At 44.4% G+C, this 26,257-nt stretch overlaps 1 protein-coding gene across 2 annotated transcripts in view; it reads left to right on the top strand.

Annotated features, from left to right (window-relative positions):
* Window positions 1-6,784: 6,784 nt before the first annotated feature.
* Window positions 6,785-26,257, top strand: part of ZDHHC3 (zDHHC palmitoyltransferase 3) — a 47,484-nt gene continuing 28,011 nt past the window's right edge. The window contains exon 1 of one of the 2 annotated variants that reach the window (XM_075921868.1): window positions 6,785-7,154. The gene's annotated coding sequence lies outside the window, so the exon portion shown is untranslated. The remainder of the gene's footprint in view (window positions 7,155-26,257) is intronic. The other variant, XM_075921869.1, reaches the window with a different exon arrangement.

The following is a 26,257-nucleotide window of genomic DNA, read 5'->3' as shown; positions in this document are numbered from 1 at the left end:
TGAGTACATGGTAATATATAGTTAGGGATGTAAGTGACTAGTTGACTATCTGAATAGCAAATGCTTATCAGATAGTCGAGTAGTGACTCAACTAGTCGCTTCCCCCTCCTTGCACCATCTTGGCGGGGGGTGCAGCAGGAAACAGCACAAGTGGGGACTGCTTCAGTCCCCGCTTATGCTAGTTCCCTCTATGGGCTCTTCTGCTTTTGAAATGTACAAGAGTCCTGTGGGGCTCTAGTACATTTCAAAAGCAGTCCCCACTCACCCTGTGCTCTCTGCGGCAGCCCAGAGGCATCAAGCCTGTCTCAGAGGCAGCAAGAGGGGGACAGGAGCCAGTGGAGAGCCATCTTAAAAGCCTGTTTCTCCCAGCACTGTCTCCGGGGTGCTGCCTGCCCCTCACCCCGCTGCCTCTATCAGAGGCAGCAGTGCGGGATAAAGAACACTGCTACGAAGCAGCCTCCGTCTGCAGGGGTCCTAGCGGGGAGCTGGGCCTCCCCACAGACAGGGGCTGTTGCTACCAAGCAACCCCTGTTCAGGGTGGCCAGGCCGGGCCATGGGTAGGGGTTGCTCAGCAGCCACCCCTGTCTGTTGCCAACCCTGTCTGCCATGAACAGGGGCTGGTGTCTGAGTAGTCTGTGTTTGCGGTGGACAGGGCTGGTCGCCGCAGACAGGCTGCTCTGGCACCAGCCCATGTCCGTGGCAGACAGGGCTGTCTTCTGTAAACAGGGGCTGTTAAACTCATTGCAAGCTGGGACCAAGCATTCCCATCTCGCACTGATCACTGTGCCTCTGCATTTTAAATGTAATAAAAGCCCAGCAGCTCTTACTGCATTTATAATGCAGAACCACAGTGCGGTTGGCTCTGGAGCCAGCATGAGCCAGGACTGCTCTGTCCCGGCTCAAGTGGGCTCCTGGAGCTACCCAGGTGCCAGACTGAGGGGGGGGGGGGGTCACCACTAGGACCCAGAGTGTAGAAAATTGTGTCTGCTGCTGGTGCATGTGTATTTTCTCTGCAGAGGAGTAGAACAGGAAGAGGGCAGAATTGAAACCTTTCAAAGTTTTGGCCCAAGCAAGGCGGCATGGGGGTGTCATTTGAGCTCCCCACTTTGGGTGCCAAAATGTTGTGGGCCAGCCCTGGAGCTACCCTCACTGCAGCTCTGCAGAGCAGCGCTTATCGACTAATCATATAGTCAATACAAATTGTTTAGCCAGATAATAGCATTTTAACATCCTTATATATAGTATTTCATTTGTTCAAAGCATAGCTCTCATCTACTTCAGCTGCAGTTGTGCGAATAAGCGCCAACTCTTTGGGGTGGGAAGAGGCGGGACAGAGGTGGTGTAAGCTTGGGGAAAGGGATGGAGTAGGTTCAGGACCCGGGGGAAATCAGCATCTGTGTTTGAGTGTGTTCGGCACATTTGAAAATCAGACTCCAGTTGAGAATCTTGCATCTAGTACCCAGAAAATAAAAAACTCACAATTAGTGACTACCTGTAAAAAGTGTAAGTGACTTGACTAGCATCATGTCAGAACTGTCTGGCTCAGGCAAGAGTTTTCTTTAGTGCACAACACTAATTCACGCTCAGTAAGTCTGTCCTGCATATCGAATGAGGCCAGGATTCAGTGGGAAAACTGTATGTGATTAGAGCTGCATTGTAATGTATGTGCACAAGAGGTCTGTCATTTTGGGGACTTGATTTTCTGACTGTAATGTTCTTTTAAGATAGACTTTTTGGCTACGTCTACACTGGCCCCTTTTCCGGAAGGGGCATGTAAATTTCAGCAGTCGTCGTAGGGAAATCCGCGGGGGATTTAAATATCCCCCGCGGCATTTAAATAAAAATGTCCGCCGCTTTTTTCCAGCTTTTAAAAAAGCCGGAAAAGAGCGTCTAGACTGGCCCCGATCCTCCGGAAAAAGTGCCCTTTTCCGGAGGCTCTTATTCTTACTTTGAAGACCTTACTTTGAAGTAAGAATAAGAGCCTCCGGAAAAGGGCACTTTTTCCGGAGGATCGGGGCCAGTCTAGACGCTCTTTTCCGGCTTTTTTAAAAGCCGGAAAAAAGCGGCGGACATTTTTATTTAAATGCCTCGGGGGATATTTAAATCCCCCGCGGATTTCCCTACGACGACTCGTGAAATTTACATGCCCCTTCCGGAAAAGGGGCCAGTGTAGATGTAGCCAATATGTGTAATTTCTAAGATTTTAGTAAATCAAATAGAAATAAACATTCCACTGTGTAGCGTCACATTAACATCCTCCTGGTTCATCAGAAAAGTTGGAACCTTTATATCCACCGCAAAGATATCTGCCACTTGAACTAACAGCATAACTGATAGCAAATGATAGTTGGTCATCTTCAATATGAGCCAGCATTAAAAGGGGATGAAACACTTTGCTAGTAGGTTTTAAAATTTGCTGACAGTAGAGGAATACTGAGACATCATACTCTTGGCTTCTATTATAAGCTTTAATGGGGACAGATCCTTCTGCCTGTTCCCTTCAAACTTCATAGCTTTCCCACCCTCGGTTTCCATCCCTGTCTGAGTCCTGTCTCTTTCTTGCCTGTCTGTTCATTGGTGTCTTCTTGTTTACCCCGCCCTAGTTGTCAATCCCCTGATTTCTCATCTCAGTCCTAGTCTTTTTGATCAGTCAGGCAGAGTCTCTTTAGATTACCCACTGAAGTCTTTCTGTCTCCTCCCAGTCTTCCCATCTCCCCTCCCAAGGCTGTGGCGATTGTTGGCTGTGTCTACACTGCAGAGCTTTTCCGGGATAACAGAGGTATCCTGGAAAAGTTATGCTGTGTCCAAGGAACGTGTCTGCTTTTTTGGAATCATTTCCGAAAAAGTGGACACGTTCTTTTGCCATCCCTGTAATCCTCATTGTATGAGGAAGAAGGGATGTTCTGAAAGAGGAGATTTTTCTGAAATTTGGCTCTGTATATACGGGCCAAATTTCAGAAAAGCCTCTTCCGAAAAAAAATGGAAAAAAAAAACCACAAATTGCAGTTTGCTATTTGCCTATCTTTTTTTGACTTTTCTTAGCAGTCTAGACATAGCCCACGAGAGGGACACAAGGACCAATACATTGGCCACGTGACCACCCCTCAACATGATTCCTCCCCGCAACACCCATAGCTTGGGGGAGAGTCCACCCCTTCCCACCCAGGCTCTGCCCCCATTCGACTGCTTCTCCAAAGTCCTCCCCGCTCTCTGTCCTCTCCCTGCCTCTTGCAACCTCTTCTCTGTAACCGACCAACCTTTTCTCCCCTCCCCATACCATTCCCCCTGAGCAATCAGGCATACAGGACTAGTGGCATACTTGGCGCTGGCAGCAGGGGTCAGCCCCTGTCATGTTATTAGATTTAATAGGAAAATGCAGATTATTGTTGCACCCACTATTGTGTGTTTTCCCTAAATTCTGTGCAAAGTGGGCCAAGTGAGGTGTCTAATGAAAGAGTATGCACTGCTGGTTCTATGTATGCTACTCATATACCTGTATGATTTTTATATGTAAAGTTATGAGTATGAGCTCTGTACTTTTATTTTAAATGTTTTTTGGCTGGGAGATAGCAATAGGTGTCGATTACCTACTGTGAGGGGCGATTATTCAGTGAATGACTATGCTCAATATGATGCTGAATGGACAATGGCTCTCAAGGTTGTCAATAAACACCTGAGGAATGCATCTAGGAACCTGCAGACCAGCAGGCACACCATGGATACTTACCTAAAGAGACATGGACAGGTCACTTGATCATGTGATGTGCTCCAGTTTTGGAGGTACCATCTCTCAGGAGAACAATGGATTTCCTTCTGCATGGACTAGATTATAAAAGGATCCTGAGGGTTCCTCCATCTTTGTCTTCAGTCCTACTCTTGACTTCAGAAGCATCCTTGCTATGGACAGAGGGTCGGGACGGATTTGTTGACCCATCCTAACATAGGATGTACTCCAGAGACTTTTAAGCTAGCAGTTTGTTACATCTCTGCTAAGAGCATGCATCAAGAACTTGACAATTGATATATGTAATGTTTTCTTTAACATTCCTATCTCAACCTTTTCTTTCTTTTTATTAATAAACGTTTAGATTTCAGATTCTAGAGGACTGGCACAGCGTGGTCTTTGGGTATGATGTGAGGCAGTGGTCCCCAACCATTTGGAGCTGCCAGGTGCCAGGGGGTGGGTCAGTTTGCCTGCCGGGCGCCAGAGGGCAGGGCCACGCATACACCACATCCCTATGAGCCCCATGCCTGGGGCCAGCAACCCCATGCGCCGCGTGGCCACGGACGGGGCCGCCCATTCGCCGCAAGCCTGGAGCTGGCGCCCCCCCCATAGTCACACGCCCAGAGCCGACAGCCCCCATAGCTGCGTGCCCGGGGGCGGGGAGGCCAATTTGCCACGCGCCCAGAGCAGAACCCCCCATAGCCATGCACCTGGGGGCGGGGTGGCCAATTTGCCACGTGCCTGGGGCTGGCGCTCCCCATGTGCCATGTGCCCGGGGTTGGTGCCGCATATGTGCAGCACGCCTGGGGCCAGCACTACGCATATGCCATGCGCCCGGAGCGGAGCCAGCTCCAAGCACTTGGCAGGCGCACACAAATGCCCCTGCGGGTGCCATGGCACCCACGGGCACCGTGTTGGGGACCACTGATCTGAGGTATATATTGACCTGAGACTATGGCTAGTCCTTAGGGGCTGGAAGAACCTGTTCAGAATTGGTGAGACTAGCTTTCATAACCTCTCACCTGTGTAAGCAGTAGTGCTGGTTGTGGCACAGGTAAAGCTGGAGTGTCTAAAGGGATTTGCTCATGAGGCTTCTTGCTGGCCAGATTGGCAGCTGGAGTGCTGTGTGTAACTCGTTTAGAGCCTTATAGAGAAGGTCCCCAGTCTTGGGCTGTAAGTAGCCTTGGTTCTAAGCAATTTGCCCTGATTTGTTCCTCTCCGTGGTGCCACCAAGTATATTACAGCCCCCTCCTCTGCACTCACTCTGCTCCCCCCACTCCCAGCTACATCACTCCTCTTCCTGCAGGGGGCAGTTCCACCCATTCCCCCCAATCCTCCTCCCCAGAGCAAGGTGGCTGAGAGACAGAGGAAGAGAGTGGGCTGGGGTTGGGTCATTTTGCTTCCTCCCACCACTGGTGAGTATGGGGGCAGGCCAGATTCCTGTGCCTCACTAGCTCCCTGAGTCTCCAGAGTGTGGGGCTGGGGGCAGTTGTCCCTAGATGGGACGACTCTGCAGGCTGCTGACCCCTTGATCCTCTCTCCATGCATCACCCCCAGTCCTTCCCACACTCATATTCCCACATTCCCTCTCCCCTTCATTCTAGTCCCACACTCACTCCAGGCTTCTTTTCCCACTCTACTGCTCTCCCCAGTCCAACTCTTGTTCCCTCTGCATTTCAATCAGGAAGTTTCCTCCTTCTTGTTAGTCTTTAAAGTGCTACATAGTCCTGTATTTTGTTTCCTCCTTCTGTTTGCTTGAATCTCAGCAGAGAATTCATTGTGAACACAGGAGAGACACGCTCCTGCTCTCAATTCCAGTGCCCAGTTCTGGGACTGGCCTGGTCTTCAGCAGCCCAGAGCTGCAATGGCAGGAAAGGTCTCGGTCAGTCCCTTAGCTGGAGCATGCAGAGCGCAGACAGATTTTAGCTGATAAACTCTAGCAAGTATCTATTAAGCACATCTGAATTGTGACTTTCCAAAGGCTTATAATTTGGCCACATTTGGGCGGATTTTTATGGGAACAGCAAAAAAGCACATCCCTGATAAAAATGTTACGTCCTTGTCCTAAAACATGAGAGCTGCTTAAATAACAAGAATTTTTTTAAGATGGGCAAAGCAACATAAATTTATTTAACCTTGTTCTCAAAAACAGTTTAGTTAATTTGGCTGAAATGTTCCAACAAAAACAGCCTGAAGTAGACATCTGGCATGTAAAATTCTGCCCCAAGCAGTTAAAAGTTTGACAAAGTTACAAACAAATGAAAACAAATAATGGAAAAGTGTCCAGCAGCCTTAATAATGAGCAGTGCTACCTCCCCAAACTATAAGGAATGAGTCAATGGAAATGATTATATTTCCATATACACACTGTCATGTTTTATACTAGAGCACTTTGGACACTCGCAAGCCACTTGGCCTAGTTTAAGTGTAAAAATGACTGTGCTGAGCATTTGCAATTCCCATTCAGTACTCATATATATGTGCAATGTGTACATATACACACTTATCTACAGTTTGTGAATATGTAAGATAGGTGTAGAATTCATCTTTCTATGCATAGCTGATGAAAAATGAGAGTGTAACATAGACAAAGTGATGTCCTATTTTATTGGACCAACTTCCCTTGGTAATAAACTTTTGAGCTTACATACATGTTGTTCTTTTTGCTATTGTTTGTAAATAGCACAGAAAAGCCCCCAATCAGGTCTTGGAGCTACCTTGTGATCTGCATCGAAGATGCAATGCAGGCCCTGTCCCAAACCTTTTGCAGTTCAAACAAACAAAACCGAAGAAGGGGGGGGCGGGGTGGGTTGTTGTAACATAAGAACCCAGATGTTGGGTGGGAAATGTCAGGTTTATCATGTCTTAGATTATTTTTCTGTATGCACACAGGGAGCATAAATGTAGTGTGCATACATATAGATGGGTGTGCGTCCTACATTAGTGAGAGCTGCACCAGGCCCCGTGCGTGTACGTACAGCAGGTTCTTAGCGGGGGTACACAAACGAAACAGCGGGAGGGCCAAAGCACTGCAGAGTATGTTTTGCCCAGCCTGTGTGGGAGGCCCCGGTCCCAAGGAGGAGATGACGCTGTGCCGAGGAAGTGCAGAGAGAGGGCGTGACGCTTCTCGGTGCTGCTCACTTCCTGGTCTCGCCCCCTCGCAGTAGGAAGAGGGGGCAGCGGCAGCAGCCGCACGGGGAGCCGCGGACGCCTGCTGGAGCAGCAGCAGCAGCCGCCGCAGCCCCGGGGCGTCGCGCGCTCGGCGTCTCTGGCTCGCGAGGCGAATGGAACGTTGTGTTGGGCGACGGAACGTTGACCCGGGTGGCTGCGCGGTTGTGAGCTCGCGCTCGCTGAGCGGGGGCGGCCACGGGCGGGCTGGACCAGCAGCAGCAGCAGCAGCGGGGACCGGCGGTGGCGGCTCCTTATGCGGGTAGGTCGAGTCCCGCGGGAGCCGTGGCTCGAGGGGTTCTCGGTCGCGGGGGAAGGGGGACAGCGGGCGGACCTGCAGCAGCCGCACCTCCTCCGCAGGGAGCTAAGGGCGCAGAGAGGCGGGCGGGCGACAGGCGGGTCAGGAAGCTTGGGGGGGGGTGGCGGGGGGAAGCGGGGTTTGGCTCGGGCATGGGTGAATGAGCGGTGAGCTCCTGCAAGGTGAAGCCGGTGTCCCCGAGGCAGGTGTGGCTCCTGCCCTGCAATGCCTGGCGCGTGCCTGGGGAGATGTTGTGGATCCGTGGTCTCCAGCCAGTTCTGAAGCAGTAGCCACTCTAGTGCTGTAGCAAACTAGCCACTCTCAACCGGCCAAATAGCCGCTAGTGGCTAGCTGATTGGACACCATGGTTGTAGCTGGAAGGGGGTAGGGCCTGAAGCAGTGAGTCAGTGCACAGGCTGGTGGGGAGAGAGAAATCAAACAAGGTCTCCCCCAAGTGCTCCATGCACATTGAGGGTCCCTTTCCACTTAGAACGATAGCCTTGGCTTATGTTCAGAGCATATAAAGAACTCCCATTGAGGGCCCAGAATCCATTTCTGCACTCCCAGGGATCCCCAAACAGCTACTGAAGCCCATGTGCATTTGGGGGAGTTGAGGTGTTACAGTGCAAGATCATGTCATTTACTAATGCTGTTTCTGCCAAGGGAACATACATTATAAGAATGTTTGGCAGTTGGCCTCTGCACCAGTCTGCACTGTTTAAAAGGTAAATCCCTGCAGCAGCCCTAGATGATGCTTTTCTTAAAACAGTTAAAAGCCTGTTTTTTTAAGTTGCTTTTACTTAGCATCATTTAGGCCTTCAACATCTGTTTGTGTTACTGAACTGCTACTGCTCAAAACACTATATGAACACATTCTAATGAGGTGCCATAAGATTTAAATTCTGCAGCTTCCGTAATTTGACAGCATCTCTGCAATGTAGAACTGAATTAAAATAAAGACGTTTGAATGCTGGCGGGATCTTTAAATGAGTATTTGAACAGTTAAATGTGCGCTCATCTGAAAAGTGCTTTGTATATCAGTTGATATTTAATTAGGGATTATAACAGCATATTATAACAGTTATGACCTTCAGTGTTATGCCAACCTGAAACTCTGAGGCAGTGGCTCTCAACATTTCCAAACTACTGTACCCCTTTCAGGAGTTTGATTTGTCTTGCATTCCTCAAATTTCATCTTATTACATGCTTACAAAATCAGATAAAAACATACAAGTTTTATGGTGCACTGTTACTGAAAAATTGCTTGATTTTTTTCCCATGTTTACAAAATAATTATATAAAACAAAACATTTGGAATACAAATTTTGTACTTACATTTTAGGACCACAGAGCAATATAAACAAGCCATTGTGTGCTATTTTAGTTTGTACTGCCTTCACTACTGCTTTTTATGTAGTGTGTTGTAAAACTAGGCAAATAGCTAAGTTTAGTTGATGTACCCCTTGGAAGACCTTTGGGTATCCCCAGGGTGGGTACGTGTCTTAGGGATGTAAAATCCTTTTTAATTGGTTAACTGGTTGATTAAAGAGAGGGGTGAGCTTTGGCCAGGCTGGAGCACCTCCCCACACACAGAAGGAAGGGATTTGTTCCAGCCCCTACCAGTTAACATTTCAATAAGAAAATAGGTTCTTGAAACAGTTTAAGTGAAAATTATGCTTTTCAGTGTTTAATGAAACTAACAAAAAGTCTTTTTTAAAGCAAGGTGATGTCTATCAGTGTTGAAACTTTTCTGTAAAAGTTAATCTACATTTTTGTTTCTGTCATGCCTTTAAAAGTACATTAAAGATCCAGTCCAACAATCCCTAATGCTGTTTGACTTTAGAATTTACTACCATGAATAGTCCTTATTTCAAAATAAGAAACATTGCATTTTTGACAAAATATTCATTTTATTTTTCCAAATAAATAGAAGCTTTTCAGCATATTAATTCTTACTAGAAATATCTTGCATTGTTTTCATAATATTGTATTTCAGTTCTTAGTTTTATTTAAATGTTGCAGTTATAGATAAATTACATGTACCTATTTAAAATCTTGCTCAATAAGATAACCCCCTCACAAAGACGTTTTCATGATAATATTTGTCTTATGAATCCAACTGTAGGAGAAGGCTTTAAGAAGGCAAATGCTTTTCACCATGCATAATATTGAATTAAATAAATAAAGAATTATTCTGCTTTCTTGGGTAAGAAGTTGTCCATTCTCCCCTTTCCTATGGGCGGTTCTCTTTACTCTGGTAAGTTTGAAATGAAATTGTGACTACTAATCTTAATTGGTTTTTGTAGGAAAGATGCAGGAATTTGTCTTGTGATAACACCCTTGTTCCCTTGGTGGCATTTTTAATTACTAGTTTTTCTTGTCATAGGGCTGGTCTATACTTAAAATATTGCATTGGCGCATCTTGTGTCTCTTAGCACTTAAGAGGCTCCTATTCCAATGGGAGAAAGCTCTCCTGTGAGTATTTTTAATCCATCTCCCCAAGAGACAATAGCTATATGTTGATGGGAGAGAATTCTCCTATTGATGTAGTGCTGTCTACACGGGAGATGAAGGTCATTATAACTATGTGCATATGGGTATGGATTTTTCACACCTGTAAGTTTCATATGACATGCAAAGTACTCCACTTAGGAAGAAACAATCAGTTTTACACATACAGAATGGGAAGTGACTGTCTAGGAAGGAGTACTGCGGAAAGGGATCTTCGGGCCATAATGGACTGCAAGCTAAATATGAGTCAACAGTGTGACACTGTTGCAAAAAAAAAGCAAACATGATTCTGGGATGCATTAACAGGAGTGTTGTGAGCAAGACAGAGAAGCTATTCTGCTCTACTCTGTGCTGATTAGGCCTCAATTGGAGTATTGTGTTCACTTCTGGGCACCACATTTCAAGAAAGATGTGGAGAAATTGGAGAGGGTCAAGAGAAGAGCAACAAGAATGATTAAAGGTCTAGAGAACATGAGCTATGAGGGAAGACTGAAAGGTTAGTGCTTGTTTAGTTTAGAAAAGAGAAGACTGAGGGAGGACATGATAGCCATTTTCAGGTATCTAAAAGGGTGTCACAAGGAGGAGGGTGAAAAATTGTTCTCTTTGGCCTCTGATGACAGGACAAAAAGCAATGGGCTTAAACTGCAGCAAGGGAGGTTTAGGTTGGACATTAGGGAAAACTTCTTAACTGTCAGGGTGGTTAAACACTGGAATAAATTGCCTAGGGAGGTTGTGGAATCTCCATCTCTGGAGATATTTAAGAGTAGGTTAGATAGACATCTATCAGGCATGGTCTAGACTAGGGATCTAAAAGACTAGTCGACTATCCGATAAGCAAATACTTATCAGGTAGTCAGTGAACTAGTCAATTTACTCTCCCCGCCCCCTGCTGCCTCTATCTTGAAAGCAACAGTGCTGCACAGCTGAACCCAGGATCAGCTGTGCGGCACTGCACGCGTGGAGCCTGGGGTCAGCTGGGGACTCCCTAGCAATCCTGGGTTCTGCAGAAATGCCGCTCTGGAGCCCGGGAACAGCTGGCGAGTCCCCAGCTGACCCTGGCTCCATGTGGCATTTCAAAGCATCAGTGTAGCATGGAACCCTGGGGTCAGCCAGGAACTCGGAGTTCCCTGCTGACCCCGGGCTCCATGCTGCACTGCCACTTAGAAATGCACAAGAGCCCCCACTGGGGACTCTTGTGCATTTCAAAGCTGGCATCCGCATGCAGCCCGGAGTCAGCGGAACTTCCCGTTGGCCCCGGGGTGCACAGGGAGTTCCACATTTTTCCTTTGAAATGTAGAAGAGCTCCTTTGTTCATTTCAAAGGAGGAATGAGGATATGCTTATCGAATAGTTGAGTAGTCAATAGAAATTCCATCGACTACTTGACTAGTCAATTAACTGCTAGTTAACATCCTTAGTCTAGATGGTGCTTTGCCCTGTCGTGAGGACATGGGACTGGACTCGATGACCTCTTGAGGTCCCTTCCAATTCTAGTATTCTATGATTTGAGGTCTCTTCCAGTTCTATGATTCTATAGGTCAGTAGCGTAGAGCTGGCCTTAGTGTAATTAGAATATTATTACATCTCAGAATACTACTTTCCTGCCCTCAGTTGTGAAAGAAGTATCACATCTTGATTATTCTGTTGAAATGGGCACAATATGAAAATTTTGCTCTTCAAGGTGATCTGTTAAAGTAGTCCAGGTGTGACTAATGATAGCTCATGGATTCTCTTTGTTTTGTGCTCTAGATCAGACTAATCTCAAATTTAAAGATAATTTCAGAGAAGATGAGAAATTAAACTGTCTTGTAATTAGTTGAATGTATTCCAGGGTGCATGAGCTCAGGAAACAGAACATCATTTGCCCTCTCATTGATATTGCAGTGAAGTAAGTTTTATCAGCAACCCCTTATAAATCATCCAGCACATCAGTGTTTCTCAACCAGGTGTATGGGTAATCATGGGGGGGTATAAAGGTCTTCCAGGAAATACTGAACTCATTTGGATAGTGGCTTAGTTTTACAACATACTACATAAAAAGCACCCGCAAAGTCAGTACAGTCTGTAAGAAATTTTAGTCAACGACTTGATTATAAAGGTTGGACCTCCCTGGTCCTTTTCATCATTAGGAGAAAAGATAATTTATCGGATTCGAGGAGTCCTTCTGCCACCAACCCCCAAGCTCATCATCTGCTGCTAGCAGGCTGCCCGATCAGGCAATCCTGCCTCCCCCTCTCCTGCATAAGAACGGCCATACTGGGTCAGACGAAAGGTCCATCTAGCCCAGTATCCTGTCTGCTGACAGTGGCCAATACCAGATGCCCCAGGGGAGGGATCACAACAGGTAATCCTCCTGTGATCCCTCTCCTGTCACCCACCTCCAGAGAAACAGAGGCTAGAGACACCATTCCTACTCATTCTGGCTAATAGCCATTGATGGACCTAACCTCCATGAATCTATCTAGCTCTTTTTTGAACCTGTTAAAGTTCTAACCTTCACCACATTCTCTGGCAAGGAGTTCCATAGATTGACTGTGCACTGAGTGAAGAAAAACTTCCTTTAAATCTGCTGCCTATTGATTTCATTTGGTGACCCCTAGTTCTTTTATTGTGGGAACAAGTAAATAACTTTTCCTTACTCACTTTTTCCACACCAGTCATGATTTTATAGACCTCTATCATATCCCCCCTTAGTCTCCTCTTTTCTAAGCTGAAAAGTCCAAGTCTTTTTAATCTCTCTTCATATGGGACCCGTTCCAAACCCCTAATAATTTTTGTTGCCCTTTTCTGAACCTTTACCAATGCCAATATATCTTTTTTGAGATGAGACTACCACATCTGTACACAGTCTTCAAGATGTGGGTGTACCATGGTTTTATATAGATGCAATAAGATATTTTCTATCTTATTCTCTATTCCTTTTTTAATGACTCCTAACATGCTGTTTGCTTTTTTGACTGCCGCTGCACACTGAGTGGATGTTTTCAGAGAACTATCCACAATGACTCCAAGATCTCTCTTGAGTAATTGTAGCCAAATTAGTCCCCATCATAGTGTATGTATAGTGGGGATTATTTTTTCCAGTGTGCATTACTTTACATTTATCAACATTAAATTTAATTTGCCATTTTGTCACCCAACCTGGCGCAGCTACTGCTGACTCACGGGGCAGCACAGGCTCCAGCTCCTGCCACAGGGCTCCAGTCCTGCTCAGCCAGGAGTGGCTGCAGAGCTGGGGCTCCTATCCTGCACAGCCAGGAGCAGCTATGGGGCTGGAGCCCAGCAGTAGCTCCAGTCCCAGCCCCGCACAGCCAGGGGAAGCTGCAAGGCTCTGACCCTGAACTCCTGGGCTACGTCTACACTGGCCCCTTTTCCGGAAGGGGCATGTAAATTTCACTAGTCGTCGTAGGGAAATGCGCGGGGGATTTAAATATCCCCCGCGGCATTTAAATAAAAATGTCCGCCGCTTTTTTCCGGCTTTTAAAAAAGCCGGAAAACAGCGTCTAGACTGGCCCCGATCCTCCGGAAAAAGTGCCCTTTTCCGGAGGCTCTTATTCTTACTTTTTTAAAAGCCGGAAAAAAGCGGCGGACATTTTTATTTAAATGCCGCGGGGGATATTTAAATCCCCCGCGCATTTCCCTACGACGACTAGTGAAATTTACATGCCCCTTCCGGAAAAGGGGCCAGTGTAGACGTAGCCCTGGGGGTTAATGTGGGGACTCTGGCTCTTGCTGCTATAGGGCTCTGGCCTCAGCCCTGCGCTTCCACGGGCTGCAAGAGGCTGCTGCAGGACCAGGACTGGAGCCCCATGCTGCTGCTGCCAGCCAGGCTGCAACCCTGATACCCTGCTGGCTGGCCATCCTGCCCTTAGGCTTCTGGGCTTTCTGGTCCAGGAGCATCTGTAGTCCAGGATGTTGCCAGACTAGAGTGTGCTGGATTTTGGAGGTATAACCTGTACTGTTCTATCTACTACAGTAAACTTCCAATAATCCGGCACCTTTAGGACCCAGGGGGTGCCGAATTGTCAAATATGAGGGAGTACCGGAAGGGGGTCTATGAGGAGTTGGGGGGGGGGGGGTTGTCGGGGAACTGCGCAGCGTGGGAGAGGGAGAGGGCAGTGCTGCGGGACCAACCTGGCATCACCCCAGCTGCTCTGCCCCCGGCTTCCGCAAGTCAGCCGCTGGTCAGTTTCAGCAGCGGCTGACTTGGAGAAGCTGGGGGCAGAGCAGCTAAGGTGCTGCTGGGTTGGTCCCGTAGTGCCGCCCCTCATCTGAGCGACGCTGCGGGACCAACCTGGGAGCACTCCAGTTGCTCTTCCCCCGGCTTCCCCAAGTCCGCCACTGGTCAGTTTCAGCAGCAGCGGACTTAGGGAAGCTGGAGGCAGAGCAGCTCCAATTGTCCGGCTGGCCGGAGCACTTCCGGGTTCCAGTTGGTGCCGGACTATCACGAGTGCCGGACCACTGGATGCCGGACAATTGGAGTTTTACTGTATACACTGACGTATAAGTAGAAAATATTTATATTCCAATTGATTTATTTTATAATTGTGGATAAAAATAAATAAGAATAAGCAAATTTTCAGTAATAGTGTGCTTTGACGCTTTTGTGTGTTTGTCTAATTTTGTAAGCAAGTAGCTTTTAAGTGAGCTGCAATTTAGGCCTACACAAGAGAAAGATGCAAGAAAGGAGTACAGTGGCCTGGTAAAGTTGAGAATGCTCTTTTTAGGTAACCAGTCAGAATATTTGCTTTCTCAGCTTTTGGGATAGCTGAATCCTCTATAAAATCTTCCAGATATTGCAGTGTTGAGGAGTAGACTAGAGACACAGGAATTGTGTAAATGCTTCATTCAGATGAATGGAGGAATGTTGAATGGGGGTACTGTGAGGCACTTGTCAGTATTTTCATTTGTGACTTGGAGGAGGAGTATATGTGGAGCATGGTAGTCTTACAGATAGTGCTGAGGGGAAGAGGTCTTCAGAAGTAAGACACGTAGGCTGAAATCAGTACCGTGAAATTCTGTAAAAGTAAAATAAAGATGTGCCTGCAAAGAAAAGACAATCAAATGTGCAAATATAGAATGAAGAAATAATGGGAAGGTAGCAGTACAATGCCAGAGAGAAGAGGATCAAGTTGTTACAATGGGTGATAAATTGAGAGAGCTAGCAATATGAAGCTTTTGCAAAAAAACCCTGACTGTGATATTCATATTGCTAAGGTGAAATATAACATGCTAAGTAGCTTACTCTGGTGTACTCCATATAGGTTAAACCTCACTTGAAGTTCTGTGTTCATATTTGAGCACTACACTTTTCAGAGTAGGGATGTGAAAGGTTAACTGGGAAGCATCATCCTTAACAGGTGATGCTTATGAGTTCCAGTTGATCAATGAAGCTGGAGGACCTCCCTGCTCGCCTTGAGCAGGGGACTTCTTCAGCATGGCCAGAGCAGCCCCTGTCTGTGGCAGCCTGGGCACATCACAAGCAGAGGCTGCACTATCCCAGCTGCAGTGAGCATGCAAGGACCACTCCAGCCTAGCTGGGCTGTAGTGACCCTCCTACCTGCCCTTTCATTGATTAATCTGTTAAACATCACGTTTAGCCAGTTAACCAATTACATAGGAGTTTACATCCCTAGTTCAGAGGATAGCAACAAATATTAAGCTATACAGATATGTAAAGAAACATTAAACTGAGCACGGGGTCACTTATTCTTGCCAATTAGTCTCAGCAAACAGAACAAGAAATACAGTACCAGGCTTGAAATACAGTAAAGAAATTCTAGTTTAGAGATGCTTTTTAAATAAATTTGGGGATTAATCTGTAAAATTTACCTTACAACTTCAAAGATACTAGGTTTTTCTGTGGCTTTCTAATGGAAAGTAGATTCTCACAGTCCAACTTGATATACTCAAACATGCCCCGTTGCTAGGAAATAATTTTCATAACTGTTTCATTCTTTGAATAGAGATAATGAAATAGTGAGAGGGTATTCCTAAAAACTGTTTAGAGATTTTTTTTTTTAAATGTGCATGATGTATCTATTTTAGATACTTATGACTTCCATTGCTTTATTATGAGTGTCTTTAATATATTTGTCCTCACAAAATCCCTGTGAGGTAAATTTTATTCCCATTTTACAGATGTGGAATTGAGGTCTGAAAACAGTAAGTAACATTTCCAAGGTCACACAGAAAGTTTATGGCAGACTAGGGAACTGAGCCTTGGTTTTCCAAGTCCCTGGTTAGAACCCTAACCAATGTACAGTTTTCTCTCTAAGCCAGTCTTTAAACTTAGTGCCTTTTCTACCCTTAACAGATCTAATCTTAGACAGTATTTGAAATTTTAATTGTAGTTCCATCTTCTTATTTATGATCATCACTAAAAATTTACTACTGTAGTTCTCACTGTAACGTGAACCTTACAGCATTATATTTTCCAAAATGAAGATTGAAAACCCTATTGGTCACATGCAGGCTTTTTCATGATGATTGTACAAAGGTGGAGTGGAGGAATGTTGTTAATTACAATGGTCTGATGTCTGGAACTTGACATAAGTCCTGAGCCAGCAGCCAAACAGCAAAGCTGGTCTAAAAGACAAGTGTTGGACAGGAGAAATATCATCTTATAAAGCTTTATTGTTAGAAGCAGAAAGCATGATGTTCCTGTTCCCTGTTTTGGTCATCAACTCTTTTGTGTTTATATTTTCAAGTATTGTATCTCTGTGCATCAGCTACTCAGTTCTTGAGTAGCTGATGTGGACTTAGAAAGGTCTGAAGAAACAAGAGAATATCTGACTCTAGTTCTGGTGGCAGTTAAAATGTGTTGCATGTCGGGTTTTTTTAAATGTTATTGAATGTTCCAAAACAGCTGTAGATCTGTTCACATACCTAATCAAAAGCCCATCAAGCTTGTAATCTTTTTTTATGTCCAGCCTCCTGCTACCAGATGTGGTTCATCCTGACCCAATATATCCTTACATGAGACAGGTAGCCCAGGATTGACTTCACCTTTCTTTGTTAGATTCTTCCTGAACAAAGCAAGGTGGAGATGCCCTTCACAGATGAAGATTTGGTTAGTATTCTAAACAATGTCAAATACTATACATTGACTTTTTTTCTGTAAAATAACTTCTAGTAGAAGAAATAAATTGATTTTTCCATGAAATAGCTTCTAATGAACGATAAACTCATACAGAAATTATATAGATTTCAAACAAAAACTGTCACCATTTTCCCTGAGATATAGTGCACCACGAACAAATCTTTGTTATTAGTGACAGAAAATATTATATCCTTTATCTGATAAACCATGGGCTTCATTCTCCTTTTACTTACAATGATGTAACTCCATTGAGTGGAGGAGATACATCATTGTAAGTAAAAAGAAAATGAGGCCCATGGTTTGTTAAATATAGGGGAGATGTTTTCTGTCCTTGGTAACAAAAAGATTTGTATATGGCACGTTATTTCTCAGAGAAAATGGTAACAGTTTTTGTTATAAATTCATACAGAAATTATATAGATTTCACTTTCATTAGAAGCTGTTTCTTGAAACATCAATTTATTTCCTTTATTAGAAGCTATTTTACAGAAAAATTCAATGTATGCTATTTGGCATTGTTTAGAGCAGTAACCCCATCCTCATCTGTTAAGGGCATTTCCACCTTGCTTTGTTCAGGAAGAATCTAACAAAGAAAGGTAAAGTCAGCACTGTAAATGAAGGAAGAATCAGGCTCAGTGTGTCTCTAAACAACCATATCTCCTCATTGCCTGTTAGGTACTGTCAGAACTGAGGCTCCAGACCTGATTTTCAGCCTCACAGACGAACCAAGGTTGCCTTTGAAGCTGGCTGATTTCGACCTCCCCCTACTCCTCAGGGAAAAGTTCCCCTCCCTTTACATATTCATATCATTGCTCAACTGTTTTCTTCAGGAATATACAACTCTAGTTAAACCTCCACCCAAAACCAGACGCTTCAAATCAAAGAAATAAAATTGTAGCCTCTGATGTATTGGCCAAAAAGAGTTGGCTTTCATAAAGCTGTTAGCTATCACCCCATATAAATTGCAAAAGTAACCACATAAGCACAGTTTTTTGACCCATGGGTATGACCCAATTATGCTATATTGGCTCCACGAGCTGTAGCTGTAAGAAGAATTATGATGTGACTCAGGATAAAAATTATGGCAGTTTGCAGCACGGTTGTTTGAACTTTTATAGGTACCCTAAGCTAAATTAGTGTTCCTAAACATGGTATAGCATTGCTTTTCTGTCCACTAAATTGTTTTTATACTAGACTTTAAGAAAACCTCCAAAATGTTAACATGCCTCAGGTGCAGCTCCACTAGTGGTAGAAATGATGGAAATGTTAGTGTAATCCAAACAACTTTTCCAATTAGTCATCTGGTCTTTTGAAATATATCTATCTCCAGTCAATAGCATTGTTTCCATGTTGCTGGCACTAGCGAAGCACCTACGGGCTAGACCAAATGTGGCCAATTTGCTAAAAATTCTCAGTGTAAACCAGGACAATGAGTTCTCTTCTTGTTGATCAACTAGATCTCTTCAGTCTTAACAAAAGCAACAAGAAAACCATTGAAGTTTTCCATTTCTTTATAAGTATTCCTGGCAGAATTCATTCAGGCAATTTTGGCACGTGCATCTTAGATAAGGAGGAGGTTTGTGTTGCATAAAACTGGTGAAGCAAGTAAGGATGTGAACATGTAGTCAAGTACATGGTTAACTGAGGAGCCTGGGCTCATAGGTTAACTGTCTCAGTAACACACAGCCTGGAGAGGGCGGGGAAGGGGAGAGGAGAGGAGGTGGGAACCAGTGCGTGTGGAAAGGTAACTTTTAAAAGTGGGCTCCCCATGAGCACTGGCTCCTGCTTTCCCTTATCCCTCATGTGTAAACATGTATCTGCTGAAAATTACAATGCATACACATTTACATAAATAAATGCAATTTGACATCCCTAGCAGTAAAAGCACCCTTTCACAATTACAAGTACAAATAAACCTTCTTAGCCATTTCTATCACAAAAGATACCTTTATTTGGAAAGATTAATTTGACTTTCACTGGTAAAATTACTGTAGCTCTCAGTTAAAATGGCAAATTCAGATTCCTAAATAGTAATTGTTTCCAGTAGATTTAAAAAGATATATTTTTGCTGAAGCAAAATGCAGGACAATGTAGCACTTTAAAGACTAACAAGATGGTTTATTAGATGATGAGCTTTCGTGGGCCAGACCCACTTCCTCAGATCAAATAGTGGAAGAAAATTGTCACAACCATATATACCAAAGGATACAATTAAAAAAAATGAACACATATGAAAAGGACAAATCATATTTCAGAACAGGAGAGGGATGCGGGGGGGGGGGGGGGAAGGGAGGAAGGGAAGTGTCTGTGAATTGATGATATTAGAGGTGGGGAGAGTGGGATGTTTGTGAGTTAATGGTATTATAGGTGATAATTGGGGAAGCTATCTTGGTAATGGGTAAGATAGTTCGAGTGTTTGTTCATTCCTTTTTGGAGGGTGTCGAATTTTAACATGAATGACAGTTCAGAGGATTCCCTTTCAAGTGCAGATGTAAAAGGTCTTTGTAGCAGAATGCAGGTGGTTAAGTCATTGAGAGAGTGTCCTTTCTGGTTAAAATGGCAAGAAACTGTTTTTTCTTTGTGATCTTGTCTGATATCTGTTTTGTGGGCATTAATCCTTTGGCGAAGTGTCTGAGATGTTTGTCCAATGTACATAGCAGACGGACTCTTTCGGCACATGATAGCATAGATTATATTTCTGGATGTGCAGGAATATGTGTTCTTGATCTTATAACTCGCTTGGTTAGGTCCAATAATGGTATCAGCAGAATGAATATGTGGACAAAGCTGGCAACGGGGTTTGTTGCAAGGGAAGGTACCAGGGTTGGTATTAGTGTGGTATGTCCTGTGGTGGTTGGTAAGAATCATCTTAAGGTTAGGTGGGTGTCTATAGGAGACTATGGGTCTGTCTCCCAGAACCTCTTTGAGTATGGTATCCTATTCCAGTATAGGCTGTAGTTTATTGATAATGTGTTGGACAGGTTTAAGTTGGGGGTTGTAGGTGATGACAAGTGGTGTTCTATTGTTGGTTTTCTTGGGTCTGTCTTGAAATAGATGGTATCTAGGTATTCGTCTGGCTCTTTCAATTTGCTTTTTTATTTCTCCAGGTGGGTTGTTGAGGTTTATAAATGCTTGGTAGAGATCCTTCTACACGAGAGATCCACTTCCTGGACACCACAGTACAAATCAACAATGGAAAATTAGACACCACTCTCTACAGAAAACCCACCGACTCATACAGTTACCTACATGCTTCCAGCTCCCATCCAGAACACACCCACGTGATCCATCGTCTATAGCCAAGCCCTTCGATACAACCGCATCTGCTCTAATCCCACTGACAGAGACCAGAAGCTTCAGGATCTCTACCAAGCATTTATAAACCTCAACTACCCACCTGGAGAAATAAAAAAGCAAATTGAAAGAGCCAGACGAATACCTAGAAACCATCTACTTCAAGACAGACCCAAGAAAACCAACCTCCTGTTCTGAAATGTGATTTGTCCTTTTCATATGTGTTCATTTTTTAAAATTGTATCCTTTGGTATATATGGTTGTGACTATTTTCTTCCATTTTTGATCTGAGGAAGTGGGTCTGGCCCACGAAAGCTCATCATCTAATAAACCATCTTGTTAGTCTTTAAAGTGCTACATTGTCCTGCATTTTGCTTCAGCTACCCCAGACTAACACGGCTACATTTCTATCATATTTTTGCTCTTTGTGTGAATTTTTGTTAAGACTGTAACTTATTTAAAGCCTGATGCTTTCTGTCTAAAACACCCTTCTTAGCTGCTAAAGATGTGATAATTCATTTAATACCTTTGGGTACTGAAAGTGTCACTTCATCACCATATCTGCTACTTCTTTAAATAGTGTCAGTTAAATTTTTATAGTGTCTATGAAACACACAACTAGTGTGTCTTAAATATTTTAATTAAAAAAACTGAAGTGAAAGGAAATGATACACTTATAACTGAGATCATGTTTATATTTTTAAATATTACATAGATGTGCAAATCTTTCAGGAAGTCAGAGTCTCTGTCTCTGTGAGATACTGTGGGTTATGTTACACAGGAGGGTAGAATAGGGGATCATAAATTCCAAGGCAAGATGAGAACAATATAATTCTCTGATTTCAGAAAACTTATAAGTGAGGAGTGGGCAAAAATTTTTGCCAGTAGACCACTCTATGAATTTTGGTAAGCAGTCAGGGACCGCACATTTCTTATTAACGAAATTACATCACTATCTATTGGAAAAAGATCTCACTATGTTCTTTACGCAACAAAATAATTCAATTTAAATAACAATTAACTGAATACACCATTATCCAAAGACTATCTTAGAAGGCAATGTATATTATAAACCATTTTGTAACATTTGTAATAACACTAATGGTAAACTCTTAGGGTGTGTCTAGACTACCTAGTTTTGTCGACAAAAGTGGACTTTTGTCGACAAAACAATACCAGCGTCTACACTGCCGCGGAGTTCTGTCGACATAACGTCGACAGAACTCCGCGGTTTTGTCGACGCTGGTATACCTCATTTTACGAGGCATAACACTTTCTGTCGACAGAACTCTGTCGACAGAAGGTGTTATTGCCTGTAACACTGCGTCCAGACTATGGAGTTCTGTCAACAAAGCGGCTTGCTTTGTCGACAGAACTCCATGTGTCCGGACGCAAATTGTCGATGGAAGTTTTGTCAACAGTATCTGTCGACAAAACTTCCGTCGACAAAACGCGGTAGTCTAGACGTACCCTTAGTTACATCAGTGGTGGGCAATAATCAACCCACAGACCGGACACAGTTAACCAGGGTTAGGTGCATGGACTGGGACTCCACCTCCTGCAGCTCCCGTTGGTTGAGAATGGTGATCCACAGCCAATGGGAGCCTCAAGTGGCCGTATCTGCGGAGATGCAGGTAAATAAAGCTCCGGCGGCTTGCCAGGGGCTAATCCTGGCAAGCTGCATCTAGCTTATTGCCCATCTGAGTTGCATTCAATTTATACTCATTATTAAAATTAAGTGTAAAAGAAATAATGCAACTTAGCGTGAAGAAGAAAGTCTATAATGGGCATTAATAAGGGGCATGAAGTAAGCCTTAGTAAGGTGTCATTTCTGATGTTGCAATGCAAAGTACTACTGCAAGATGGTCATACATGATTAAAGATCTGTTCTTTGATGTATTGAATTTTATCACAGAAAATGTCTGCTCGAAGATGTAAGTTGATCCAAACAGTACAAGCATCTTTTGGAAATGAGCCTTGATCTTTGGAAAGTTCTGTTAATTGAGAGATGCGTAAAACCGCAGATATGGCATGGATTTGAATTGCTCCATAAGTAAGGCATCACACTGCAAGTCAGTAAGCTCAATTTGGAGTCACTAGGGGTATGTCTACACTACAAAGTTAATTCGAACTAACAGATGTTAGTTCGAATTAACTTTGATAGGCGCTACACAGGCAAACCGCTAGTTCGAACTTAATTCGAACCAGGTAAACCTCATTCTACGAGGACTAACACCTAGTTCGAACTAAGTAGTTCGAATTAAGGGCTGTGTAGCCACTTAATTCGAACTAGTGGGAGGCTAGCCCTCCCCAGCTTTCCCTGGTGGCCAATCTGGGCATCACCAGGGAAACCCCTCTGCCCCCCTCCCGGCCCCGGAGCCCTTAAAGGGGCACGGTCTGGCTACGGTGCCCATGCCAGGTGCAAGCCTGCCAGCACCCAGCCAGCAGACCCTGCACCTGGCACGGCACGAACCAACCACCCGCTGCCACCCAGCCCTCCGCCTCTTCCTGGGGCCAGGCTGGCAGCTCCCGGGAGCCTGCCCAGGTCCGCAAGAGGCGGGCGCCCACCTGGTCTAGTGCGGAGATTGTGGACCTCATCCATGACCTCCGCAGTAGGCACAGGAAAGTGGCCGTCTAGGGCAGGATAGCTGCCAGCCTGGCCACCCAGGAGCAGGTTTGCATGAAAATCAGGGTGGTCCACTGAGACCCCCGACCCTGAGCCATGAGCTTAGAATGGCCGTACTGGATCAGACCAAAGGTCCATCTAGTCCAGTAGCCTGTCTGCCGACAGCAGCCAACACTAGGGACCCTGGAGGGGATGGACCGAAAACAATGACCAAGCCATTTGTCTCGTGCCATCCATCTCCAGCCTTCCACAAACAGAGGCCAGGGACACCATTTCTACCCCCTGGCTAATACCACTCCATGGACCCAACCTCCATGAATTTATCTAACTTCTTTTTAAACTCTGTTCTAGTTCTAGCCTTCACAGCCTCCTGCAGCAAGGAGTTCCACAGGTTGACTATTTGCTTTGTGAAGAAGAACTGTCTGTTATTAGTTTGAAGCCTGCTACCCATTCATTTCATTTGGTGTCCTCTAGTCCTTCTATTATGGGAACTACTGAAGAACTTTTCTTTATGCACCCTCTCCACACCACTCATGCTTTTATAGACCTCTATCATATCCCCCCTCAGTCTCCTCTTTTCTAAGCTGAAAAGTCCCAGTCTCTTTAGCCTCTCTTCATATGGGACCTGTTCCAAACCCCTGATCATTTTAGTTGCCCTCCCCTCTCCCACCCTCTCTCTTCCCTTCTCCCACCTCCTTTTCCCAGTCTCCCCGAGTTTTGTTCAATAAAGAGAGTTTCTATTTTTGAACACACGGGTCCTTTATTTTTTACATCAGGAAGGGGGCTAGGGAGGGGTAAGTGGAAGGGGATGAGGGAGGAATGGGGTACGAGCCCCCGATGGGGAGGACTAGGGTGGCTCTGTGGGCTCCTCGGGGTGGAAGCTGTCCTGCAGCCCCCCGTTTGACCCCCCTCCCCGGATGACAGTCTGTGGCAAGTGCAGCCGGGCTGATGACCGAGTGCTGTGATGTGCCGAGTGTGAACATTCAGGGCATTCCAAGCCAGGACTGCTTTGCTGTCCCTCATCGAGTTAGACAAGTGAGCGGGGAACCCCTGAGAACTGTCTGTCCGGGGTGGGGGTCGGGTCCCTTTAAGCACAGCTTTCGGCTAGCCTGAGACAGCAGCTCCATGCTCTAAGTCTTAATCTGATGCCCTGCCGGCACTGCTTCTGGCCATCCTTAACCTCGGTTCAGGGTCCACTCAATGAGGACATGCTAGTTCGAATTAGCAAAATGCTAATTCGAACTAGTTTTTAGGTCTAGATGCACTAGTTCGAATTAGCTTAGTTCGAATTAACTAATTCGAATTAAGTTAGTTCGAATTAGTGCTGTAGTGTAGACATACCCTAGGAGTGTTGTGCACTTCATATGTGAAAGGGGAGGAGAGCAAAGCCATGGATTTTAGTGATAGAAAATGACATGAAGTGTCGAAAATTCAACATGCAAATCAAGCAGTCAATTTTGTGTATCTTTCCAGGTTCTTGTTAGATATTGCAATCTATTGCAAAGTGAGGAAGTATGGAAATTGCTTGTTCCCAGTCTAATGGGAGAAAAGGAGCAACTTTATCATGAAAGACTTGACATGGGAATACATGTAATGAGCAAAAAGCCCATTACCTTGCAGTTTTGAATTCAGTTAATTTATGTATTCCGTAATGTCACTGGGAAATGCAAAATCAGAGAACCAATTCACGTTGTTCACTTGAGGGAAATCCACATCTTTTCCTTTCATTTTGAAAAAACAATCAATCTTTGCTCTCTGATCCCACACTCTTTTTCAGAACTTTTCCCAAACTAAGCAGTCTAACACTTGTATGGTACTGAACATCTCTGTGCTCTGACTCTGATTCCTCCGTCAGAGAGACAAATTGCCTGTGATTTAATGCTCTTCCTCTAATAAAATTGGTCATTTTTGCAACTGTATCCATGACATTGCACTTTTCACCAGGAGGCCCTCTGCAAAAGGGTTCTGAAATTAACCAGTGTAGAAAACTTTTCTGCTCTGGGTTTATTTCTATCGCTTGGCTTTGTTTTCTTTTCAGTGATCCAACATTTTTGCTTTTCAGGTTAAGGCTTCCATCAGTAGTTACACTCACCAGTTTCTTCCACTTCAGTCCCAATTTTGAGATGCTGCCATTTACTTTTTCCAATAGTTGTAATTTTCATTTATTGCATTGATGCCAGTTCTTCTGTGAGCCCAAATTTGTGGTAATGCCTTCAATGAAAAATCAACAACTGGGCTGTGTCTTTGACATCACAACTTTCACTGAGTGCCAGAGCAAAATATGAAAAATTATTGATCTTGTTTTTCAACGTTCTCTGAGATTTCTGTGCATCTCACAACAGTTCGCCTTGACAATGAAACGTTTTCAAACTGCATTTTCTTTTCTGTGCACAATATTGCAGGAGAATCAACCAAACTTTCCTGGATAAATTCTCCCTCAGGCTGTGTCTAGATTACAGGGTTTTTTTTTAAAAAAGTGGCCTTTTTTTGAAAAAAGTTCCCCTGCGTCTAGACTGCTGCTGTGTTCTTTCGACAGTAAATCAAAAGAACGTGGCAGTTTTTTCGATCGCGGAAAACCTCATTTTACGAGGAATAATGCCTTTTTTCGAAACTGCTCTTTCAAAAAAAAAGCATTATTGAACGTGAACTGTGCTTTTTCGAAAGAGAGTATCCAGACTGCCAGCATGGTGCAGCACACCATGAACAGATGAAACCATGAACAGTGGAAACATAGGTGGCAAATTTGTTCAGTACAAGCTATATTTTGACACAAATGGCCCTCTTATGGTAATACAAAATCCCATGGCATTTTTATGTGTGGTTAAAGCTGTTAACGTTGGAACATGGTTAGATTTCAGTTTGAATAACAGTTCTATAGAGTAAATTCCTCTCTTGTTTTAGTTGGATATGATCCTCACTTTTTATTTTATTATTATTAGTTGAGTTTATTATGGTAGTGCCTAAAGACCAATGGGATTGAGCCCCATTGTGCTATGTACCTCCCTGCCTTGAAGAGCTTACAATCTAAATACACATGATAGGCACCACATGAAGGAAATGGGCATCGACATGAAAACTGAGTGAACAATGTCATGGTAGCTAACATCTTTTTGGGCAATGTTTTACATTGTTGTGGTTGGTTTAGTTAGGAGAGGATAACACAAATGGAAAGGAAAAAGGGGAGAGGGGATAATATCAAAGTGCTGAGAGGAGTCAGAGGGGCTGATGGTGCAGAAACTATGTGAAGGACAGGGATAGAGAGGGCTGAGGCATAGGGTAGAGAAAGTCCAGTCAGAACTATACAAAGCTCTCTGAATGCCCAAACATTTGCTTCTGCTGGAATCTCTGGTTGCTTATTCCCCTGCAGGTTTTCCCTAAGGCCAGAAGTGGAGGGGAGGTACCCTTAGACTGAGGGATGATGGAATCTCAGTTGTGCATCTGAGGGTACGCCGGGGAGGAGCAGCCCTGTCTGGGCCCATTTTACTTCTTTCTCTCCCAGTGATGCAGTCCCTGGTTTGGCTGCTTCTGCAGTTGC

This window comes from Pelodiscus sinensis, chromosome 2 (assembly GCF_049634645.1).
Source record: "Pelodiscus sinensis isolate JC-2024 chromosome 2, ASM4963464v1, whole genome shotgun sequence".
Taxonomy (NCBI): Eukaryota; Metazoa; Chordata; order Testudines; family Trionychidae; genus Pelodiscus; species Pelodiscus sinensis.
The sequence above is the reverse complement of the archived record's forward strand: the minus strand, read 5'-3'. Positions and strand labels throughout refer to the sequence as shown.